Source organism: Camelus ferus, chromosome 15 (genome assembly GCF_009834535.1).
Source record: "Camelus ferus isolate YT-003-E chromosome 15, BCGSAC_Cfer_1.0, whole genome shotgun sequence".
Lineage (NCBI taxonomy): Eukaryota > Metazoa > Chordata > Mammalia > Artiodactyla > Camelidae > Camelus > Camelus ferus.
Window position 1 is genome coordinate 55,562,452 of NC_045710.1, and position 10,325 is coordinate 55,572,776.

The 10,325-nt window shown below is 38.7% G+C and overlaps 2 pseudogenes; both read left to right on the plus strand.

Annotated features, from left to right (window-relative positions):
- Window positions 1-291: 291 nt before the first annotated feature.
- On the plus strand, window positions 292-5,968 carry LOC102520294 (annotated as a pseudogene).
- On the plus strand, window positions 2,671-7,756 carry LOC116656657 (annotated as a pseudogene).
- The last annotated feature ends 2,569 nt before the right edge of the window (window positions 7,757-10,325 follow it).

Sequence of the window (10,325 nt, forward strand, 5' to 3'; positions counted from 1 at the left end):
TCGTTCTGTGACCTCAAAACTAATCAGCCATTTGGTTTTATCTTTCTAATGGGAAAAAATACTTGAGAGTGTTTTGGGGATTTCCACCCAATATCGTGTTTAATCCTCATTACAACCCTAATGTAATAATATGATACTCTTTTATGGATGTGAAATTTGAGCCCTAATTTCATGGTGACCTGCAAAGGGTCTCACACATATTAAGTGATAAAGGTGGAGACTAAAATCCAGTCCGTGAACTACTGGACACTAATAAAGGAAAGTGTGGTGTTAACGTACCGTTTAAAGTAGATCTAAGCTGGCGCTCTCGTCTTAACGGCGGGCGGCGGCTGCTGAGCGGGACGCAGATGACCGCTGCCGGCACAGGGACGGTCGCCCTGCCTCCCCCTCTCCACTCGCCCCTGGCGCCGGAGCTCGCCGGCAGGTCCGTGGTCCCGCCCAGACGCTCGCAGACTGGCTGGCCCCGGGGTCAACCAGTTCGGCAACAAGTACATCCAGCAGACCAAGCCCCTCACCCTGGAGCGTACTATGAACCTGTAGCCTCTTACCGATTATACTTTTGGTATAAAAGAGCCCCTCTATGAGAAGGGCAGCTCTGTTGCAGCCAGATGTCAGCGTATGAGGGAGGGATTTGATAAAATTGGCATGAGAAGGATTGTAGAAGGGGTTCTGATTGCGCATGAGCACCGGCTACCCGACGTGTTACTGCCACAGCTGCCAACAGCTTTCTTCAAATTACCTGGTGGTGAGCTTAACCCCAGAGAAGATGAAGTGGAAGGACTAAAATGCTTAATGACAGAGATACTGGATCATCAAGATGCAGTCCTGCAGGACTGGGTCACTGACTACTGCATTGGTAACTGGTGGAGAACAAATTTTGAACCTCCTCAGTGTCCATATACTCCTGCACACATTACAAAACCTAAGGAACGTAAGAAGTTGTTTTTGGTTCAACTTCAAGAGAAAGCCTTGTTTGCAGTTCCTAAAAATTACAAGCTGGTATCTGCACCGCTGTTTGAACTGTATGACAATGCGCCTGGATATGGACCCATCATTTCTAGTCTCCCTCAGCTTTTGTGCATATACAACTGAGTTCCTCACAGCAGAGAGGTAAGAGAAGCCATCTCTGTGAGCACAGCTATACATAGTGTAGAATAAACATGCTAGAAAAGTTTTTTTGGTTTTCTCTCTTTCCAGTCCCTAAATTGCCACCTACTTTCTGTTGTTTGAATAGTGAAGTTAGTATAGAAAACGAGATTGTGGTATAAACAAACATGATAATGTTTGATTTACTTTTGGTTTTACTCACACTTCTTTAGTACAACATTAAACAAAGTAGACTTTAAAAAAAAAGTAGATCTATGTTAACATAATTTATTAGTATTTTTCTCTTTTACTTCTTTTCATTTTGATGTCAGAGACAATGGAGAAAACTGGAAAGGGTTTTCTTTTACTGCAAATAAGCAGAAAGTGAAAAAAAATATTTTAAGAAGACAGCTTGAATTACTGATGTTTTAACTATAGTACTATAGGAAAATTAATTGGACTGTCACTCTATAGTGAATTGAATATATCCTTGATGAATATCCCAAGTTTTTTCCAAATTATTCATTAATTGCACAACTATTATTTATAAAAACTAATTATTGTGATTTAAGATTTAATTTATCATAAATTAATATATAGATTTGAGTCCACACATTCACAAGTACCAAGTAACAAATACTATGTGCAGTTTCAGTGTCTGTATTTTCTTTGTGCTCATAGTGATATTAGGGTAAACTGTAAGTATTTTAATTGCCTCAAGTTATTGAGATTAGACAAATTAGGAATTAGTGATCAAAAGACATTATAAAAATGAAAGTTTTAACTGCATAGTGAATAGAGAAAAATGATGAAAAATACTAAATTATCACAGTGCAAAACAGCATGCACTTTAAGACATCAAAGGACCTATGCTGTTATCATCTCTATCAAATACATGCTTTAGCTGGTAATTAATTTCAATAAAATAGCATCCATTGTGTTACATCAGTATTTATTCATATGAAATTTATTTTTACAGCTTTAGTTTTCTTGTGTTTATGAATTTCCTTTGATTGTATAAATGTGAAAAAGACCACAAGCAAGGCATTCATATCTAGTTCTATTTTGTACATTTTGAAGTGGTAATATAATAAAATGAGAATACTGTTGCCTTTCAAAGGGATTAAAAACACTGCTCTTTTTATAACTGTGACAAATGGAAGTAGTTATCCTTAATACTGAAATATGTAGATATTTGATTACGTTGGAGAATTTTAAGATTTTAAGTAACTGAAGTAAATATCTAGCTAGTGACATTATAAATATTCATTAGTTTATTAAATATTATCTAAATATGTCCATGGGTCAGGAGCTGCTCTAGACACTGGGAATGTAGCATGAACAAGACCCATCCATTCCTTTCCTCAAAGAGCTTAAAATGATGAGTTATAACAGGAAAACCTAAACTTCTAAGAGGTGACAATTTAAGCGAAACTTGAAAAGAGGATTAGAATGATCTGGTTGAAAGGAAGAAGGAATAGCTTATGGGAGTGGCTTGAGGTGGAAAAGAACATGGCGTGCTGAACAAACTAAAAGCAATTCTGTTTAGCCAAAAAGACAGAGTGATTATGAGAGTCTCATGAGATGAATTTGGAGGTAAGGGCAAAAAGCCAGATCATGGAGGTTCCCACAGGTTACCACCAAGTCTTGGTTTTATCCCCAAGGTCACTAGGAAACCACTGGAAGCTTTAAGGCAGTAGAGTGATACGATGAGATTTTCATTTTTAAAAGCTAATTCTGACTATGTTGTGGAGAATGGAAAAGAGGAACAAGAATTATTTTTCTCTAAAATATCTAGAAAAATTAAGCAAATTAATTTTATATTATCTTATCTTTACTGACTCATTTAAAATGTCAAATAATTCACTGCCTATATGCATCCTGTAACTCCTGTAGTACTCTGATCAGCCATGAGCTTTACAAAATCTTCCTTGTCCCACTAGCATGGATTTCTCTATCTCTTCCACTCTATCTCAATTTCTTAAAGATGGAGTATTGTATTATTTATCTTATTTCTCACAGAACAGAGCCTGGCACTGAGTAGGCATTTAAGGCACGTTGGTTGAAATGAAATGATTTTTAAAATAAATACTGTTTTCATGTCAGCCAATCCCAATTTAGAAATTTGGTCCTGTTAAGAGTCAAGTCTTTAAAGATTGTTTTATGTATGAAAATACAGCTGTATATTGAGTATTTTTTAAGCCTAATTGATATAGGATAATAGGTTTCCTTTACTTATAATGCTGACCTTTTTTTTGGCCCCAAATGTTAATACACTGAGTGTCAAATACAGGTAACAAGCCAACTGAAATCACTGAAATAGTAGTAGGTTATTGAAGAAGAGTCAGAAGGACCAAACTTAATTAAAATTAAAATTTGATAAAAGTATAATAATGTAATTCACTGAATAATGAGTATAACATTTAAAATGTCTTCCATACACATAATTTAAACATCAATGATTGAAAAATAATTTTTCCAAGGTAGATGGGTACCATTGAATTAGTGTCATATTCGGAAACACTATTTTAGAAAAATATGGGTGAAACAAGTCTAAATGCTCTAAATGGTATAAAACAGCATTGGGAGATTATGACAACAACTGAAAAATTTGAGCACTGATTTGGAATTTACCTCGGATATAAACTTGATGCTTAATTGAAATTTAGTTGACTGTAATTCAAAATTTTAGACTGAGTAATTTTCAAATCATTTTAATCTAATAATTGACAACTACTTACTCTCTTTTCAATCTAAATTTTATGAAATACTGATTTGTAGCCCCAGAGTTTCTCACATCACTTGATGGCAAACTTTGGCTAAAGCAGAATTTGTATTATTACTTGATAAATAATAACTTATGTCTCCAAATTACCCAACTTTTATTCACTGGGTAATAAAATGAATATAGGGATGTTTGTCAATGTTAGTTCATGCAATTTTCTAGAGTGAAAACACTAAACAGAAGAGCTTGTTTCTTAATCAATATTTTCATAATATTTACACATTTTTATTTTCTGGTAATAAGAAAATCTGTCTACATGATTAAGCAAATCATAAATTTTATAATGTCCCTATAGCCATGTAAATGGAAATATTCATGGTAGGAGAATGAATAGAGAGGCAGGGTGGTATCAATTTAATCCTTTAAAGGAGAATACTGCATGCTAAGAATTCATTTTAGAATGCTTCTTACTAAAGAGAATTGAAGTAAGTACTTTCGGTATGAATTCTGATGAAAATAACCTTCTGAGATATTTACATATGATTTTCAGTCAACTTATGTGAAGATGTCTTGAATTTTCTCCCTAGTGTGTACTAAGCATTGAATGGTTTTCCATTACTTATATGATGCTCTGTATAAACCATGCCTAAACATATTACATAAACCATAGCCATTATGGAGAATATATGATTACTAATTGGAAGTGGAGTTGGAGTAGATATTTTGTACTTGAAATAGGTTCAAAGAATTAATATTTTCACTGATGCATATATTGATACAAATAACATCTCTTTACTTTTTGAAACTACATTGATTTTTTTCCTAAATTATTCATGGAAACTTGCTACCAAGAAACAGAAAAAAGTATGCTTGCCACACTTCCTAACTTTAGCTTTTCAGTAATGACTAGAAAATTACCAGTATATGATTTGGCTCTGTGGTATTTTAATCTCTAAAAATTAAAGTGGGAAGTTAAGGAATAATTAAATTTGGAGCCATAATATTAATGAATACCTGTCACCTTTTCAAAATGAGAAATCTATTCTCATTTAAATCATTGGTCAGGCAATAGGTATTTCAGAAATAGTACAGTAAGCTATATAAGATCATCACCAGACATAATGTTTCCATTTTTTCCCAATCAAATTATCTACTTTCTCAATAATTAATTAGCATTTGTGTGACATAAAAAATTCATGCAAATTCTGAAAATTACTACATACGATAAATCATCAGTGGGTAAATATGTGCACTTATTAATAGAAAATGGCTATTTGATTTTTATGTTATCTCAGTATCATAACTGGTATGTAATAAGCAATAGGTACTTAGTACTTACTTTTACTATCCTTTATGCATTATTTTCTTTCTATTTTTACCCCCTCCTCTCTCTAACATTTGTGTTGCACTTTGGTTTGTTTTATTCTAATTTTTGTGCTTTCAAATTATGTAGGTTCTTGCTGTTACTGTCTATAATTTTCAGCTACTTTTAACTTTTTCTTTTGCTTCCTACACCTTGGCTTTGTTTCAGCTCATTCTCTAATTAGAATCATTAACAAAATATAGCTTTGGCTGTGACTAAATGGGCACAAGTAAAATAACATCCAATACGTCTATGAGTTACAGCTGTAAGCTCTTTAGTTCTTCCTATCTGTTCAGCATTTCTTGGTCTTCTCCTTGTACTTTGTGTATCTGCTTGATGAGGAGAGAGGGCCCATCCTTTGATATGTGGGGGTCCAGACCTGAATTTCTGAGATTCGTAACTTGCACTCGCTGTTCCTCGGAAATTCTATGGACGGTGACAGCTGTACCACTGGATACAGTAACATCTGCAGATGTGCTGGCAACAGCAATAACACCAGTGGCAGTCCTGTTGTGCTCCTCCGACTCACCAGTGGAGGTTGTGGGGGTCATTGTAGAAGAACCTGTGGGACACAGTAGTACTACATGCTAACTTTTTCTTTTAAATTTTGTTTTTATTTCTGATAAGTTTAATAAACTATATTCCCTTCTATTACCTTAAGGATAATCGACATGAAGAGGCAAACCATAAACAAGCCACTAAAATGTGAAGCAACCAGATCTGATGGTTTGTTTGTATCAACCAACTATGAATAGATATTACACAAAAACATACCATCAGAAACACATTAGCGTCGCATCTACCCCAAGGGCACCCGCGTGGACTTGTCCAACTACATGCCTCAGCTCTTCTGCAACGTGGGCTGTCAGCTCATTGCACTCAACTTTCAGACCCTGGATGTAGCGATGCAACTCCTTGCGGGCGTGTTCGAGTACAGGGGGTGCAGTGGCTACCTGCTCAAGCTCGAGTTCGTGCAGCGGCCCGGACAAGTCCTGTGACCCCTTCACCGAGGTCATCGTGGACGGCATCGTGGCCAATGCCTTACGGGTCAAGGTGATCTCGGGTCAGTTTCTGTCCGACAGGAAGATGGGCATCTACATGGAAGTGGGTATGTTTGGCCTCCCTATTGACAGGCGGTCCACGTACCCCACGCGGACCTCTCAGGGGAACTCGTTCAACCCAGTGTGGGAGGAGGAGCCCTTCGACTTCCCCAAGGTGGTGCTGCCCACGCTGGCTTTGCTGCGCATCGCGGCCTTTGAGAAGGGCGGCAGGTTCCTGGGGCACCAGATCCTGCCCGTCTCTGCCATCTGCTCAGGGTACCACTAAATCTGCCTGCGGAAGGAGGCCAACCAGCCGCTTTGCCTGCCAGCCCTGCACATCTACACCGAGGCATCCACTCATCCCTGATGACCACCAGGACTTCGCAGAGGCCCTCATCAACCCCACCAAGCATGTTGGCCTGGTGGACCAGAGCCAAGCAGCTGGCCGTCCTTACTGGGGAGAGTGAGGCTCAGGCTGGCCCAGAGGATGCCAAGAGACCTAGCCTCAGCAGCTGGGGCCCCAGCTGACCCCAAATCTTACACCCAGCCCCCTGGATGTCTCCCTCCGCTGGCCCTCAGGCCCTGCCACCTCTCCCACCAGGGCCTCCATCAGCAGCCCAGGTCAGCGCCACGACCTCATTGCCAGCATCCTCTCAGAGGTGGCCCTGGTCCCACGGGTTGAGCTCCGAGGCCATAAAGCCCTGGCGAAGCTCTGGAGCCGGCAGGAGCGAGACCTGTGGGAGCTGTGCAAGCAGCATCAGCGGAAGGCGGACGCCCTCACTCAGCGATTGCTCGATGGCCTGGCCCAAGCTCCGGCCGAGGGCACGTGCCGGCACCGGCCAGGTGTCCTAGGCGGGGAGGACGAGAAGGAGGAGGACGAAGAGGTAAAGCTGTATCAAGAGTTTCAGAAGAAACAGGTGCAGTGTCTGCTGGAGCTGAAGGAAGCCCAGGCGGACGTAGATGCCGAGCGGAGACTGGAGCATCTGAGACAGACTCAGCAGCGGCTCAGAGAGGTCATCATGGATGCTCACATGACTCAGCTCAAGAGACTGAAGGAGGTGAACAACAGGGAGAAGAAGGAACTGCAGAAGATCCTGGATGGGAAGCACCACAACAGTATCTCAGAGGCCAAGACGAGAGAGAAAAATAAGGAGGCGGAACTGACAGAGATTAACCGGCGGCACATCACTGAGTCAGTCAACTCGATCCGTCGGCTGGAGGAGGCCCAGAAGCAGCGGCATGAATGCCTTGTGGCAAGGCAGCAGCAGGGCCTACAACAGCTGGTGGAAGAGGAGCCCCAGCTGCTGGCCCAGCTGGCCCAGGGATGTCAGAAGCAGCGGGCAAGGCTGCCCCAGGGGATCTGCTGGAGCCTGCTGGGCAAGACACCTGAGAGACTAGGGGACAGGCATCTGGTGGCCTGTGCCAGCAATAGTCACGTGACTGGGAGCAGCGGGCATCTGTCTGGTGCTGACTTAGAGAGCCAAGAGGAGAACATGAATCTCTGAACTGGATGTGAACTCTATGGCCACAGGGCCAGGGTGGGCGCTGGGAGGAGGGCAGGAGGCCAAGACACTGATGCTTTTTTTTTTTTTAACTTTTTATCTTTAGAAATTTTATTTTTTTAAACTGGGGTGAGCACCCCACATTAACTCCTTCCCTTCACCCTCCTAGGGCCCTGTTAGTCCCCTGCCCCTCCTTCCTGCCCTCACTTCTAAGGAAGGTGCCTGGTGGGTCACTCCGGGCCAGAAGAGCCTCGCCCCCATGACACCTACACCCCAGAGTGGGCGTCATCGCCCTCACTTCCCTGGGGAGCACCGGGTGGGGACCCCGAGCTCTGGGAAGTAGGGGTCACATTCTTTCTCTATCCTTTGGGGATTTTTTTTTTTTTTTTACATGAATACAAGTGGATTTCAGGGGGGGAAAAAAGAAGCACATTAGAAAGAAAAAGTGAAATAGTAAGCCGTTTATATGGCCCTGAATCAATCTTCATTATTTATCTACAGATGGTTTTTAGCAACGAATGCCTGGCAAGTGACACGTTTTGACAGAATGTGTAACTATGTAACCACACTTTTCTCAAAAGTATGCTTTGAATAGTCTTGTTATAGCTCTTCATAATTTCTGGGGAAATATCAAAATTTTCTATTTTGAGACAACAACTGAAGAAAGGAGAATTTAAAATAAAAGCCAAAATGAAAATAAAATGATATAAAAAATGAAACTCTGAAATAACTACTCTATGTAAAGTCTGTCTTAACCTCATTTGCCAGAAAGTAGCCAGCCATGATAAAACACTCAATGTCTTGAGCTACATATACTTTAGAATTTAGTAGGTTGCTTTGAAAATTGAGTAGTATTTTTAAGAGCTTTAAGTAAATCTTGAGATTAACCAATTTTCAACTAATTAAAATGTTAAAATCATTTTATTTAGAAATGATTGAAAATTATTAGCATAGAACTTTTATTCATACAAAACTAACGTCAAAGATGGTTCAGATTTTCCAAATATCTCATAAGCATGTTACAGTAATTCTCCACATTCTTAACTTTATTAAAATTTCACTATAATTTAAAAATTGTTTTAAAGTTGTGAAATTAGAGTTTTATTTTTCCTTTCACTTAAACTTTTTCAAAGATTGCCCTTGGTAAGTACATAATTCTTACATAATAAAAAAAGTAACTTTATGATAAAAGCATAAAACTGAATGAAGACATATTTAGAGGAATCCTGATAGCTAAAATGCTTAATGAGAAAAAAAAGTACTGAATTTTGGAGGAACAGCTACTAATTAGGAATAACAGTCAGGCCCTGGTTAGAAAACTTCTGAGCACTTTTTAAAGCCAATGAGTGGTACATGTTGCATACACTTGTCTTCTCAATGAACTACATTTCAAACTTCTGTCCACAATGAATAATTAGATATTTTAGACAAAAATACATAGGAATATTTTAACCACTCTACAAGAGAAAAAATAGCTGTATCATAAAATGTGGTGTGATCATGCTTTGCCTTTTTTCTTTTCCTTTTTTTTGCTATAGGCAGATGATTAGTAGGACTAGTAATTATGGTTTCTACTTTAAACTCAAAAAGGAAGTCAAACCTGGGCCCCTGATTCACAAGCAAGCAAAAGAGCACGTGTCTGTTAACAATTCTTCCTGCCTGGATTGTCATATCTTGTTTTAATTTGATTTAGAAATATTTTGAGGTAGCCAGGGGTAATGAAGTATGACAATTATCAGATTATTTTAAAGACTTTTAATATATTTTAAAGCATTAATCTGAAAAAAGTTGCCATTGAATATTTATCCAAGCTATTTTGTGAAGATTAAAACCTATTAAATTCATGTTTATCATGCAAATTGGTCAGTAATATTTACTAAGCTAATATTTGGTAAAGGCTTTTTAAATCACATGATTAAGCAATAACTACATTTACATTAACATTCAGTAATTGATCTCATGGTAAATCAGATATTTTGATGTCCTCATGCTCCATACTATAAAAACAGTTACCTGGCCCCTATTATTCTCCTGAGGAATTTAATTGCACCTCTCATGTTTGAAAAGAAGATGTGACATGATGAAAAACTAATACTTTAGAACTTTGCCTAACTTTATCATAATTTCTGGGCTTTCAGGTTTAATTTAAAGAAGGAAGCCATTTAACTATTGACATATGTTACTAAAAGCAATCTAAAAGTATGAAAAATAATGAAATGTATAATCGGTCTCAAATCTCAGTGTTTCTACCTTTAACAAGGAAGTAAACTGAATAGCTATTTATTACATTCCATCAGCAAAGTTCATTACAATTAATCCTAAATAATCTCCTGTATTTGGGTCAATAATCCTGTGGTAATTCTTGGGACTATATCTAGGTTCCTTCTATAACTAATCAAGATTTGCAGAACAATTCCAAACCCCCATTTTCTTGAAGACCCCAGAGGGGCCCCTGACCAAGTTTGTGAATTAGAATTGGTCTTTGGTAGCATTTAGATAAAGGATTTGCCAGCAATTCCAATCTTAAAACTTTCAATAATAGTGTTGTACTTTTGGCCAATGATAGTGATGATTCAGTACTATTCTCTTACCTAAATGCAGAGCAGGGT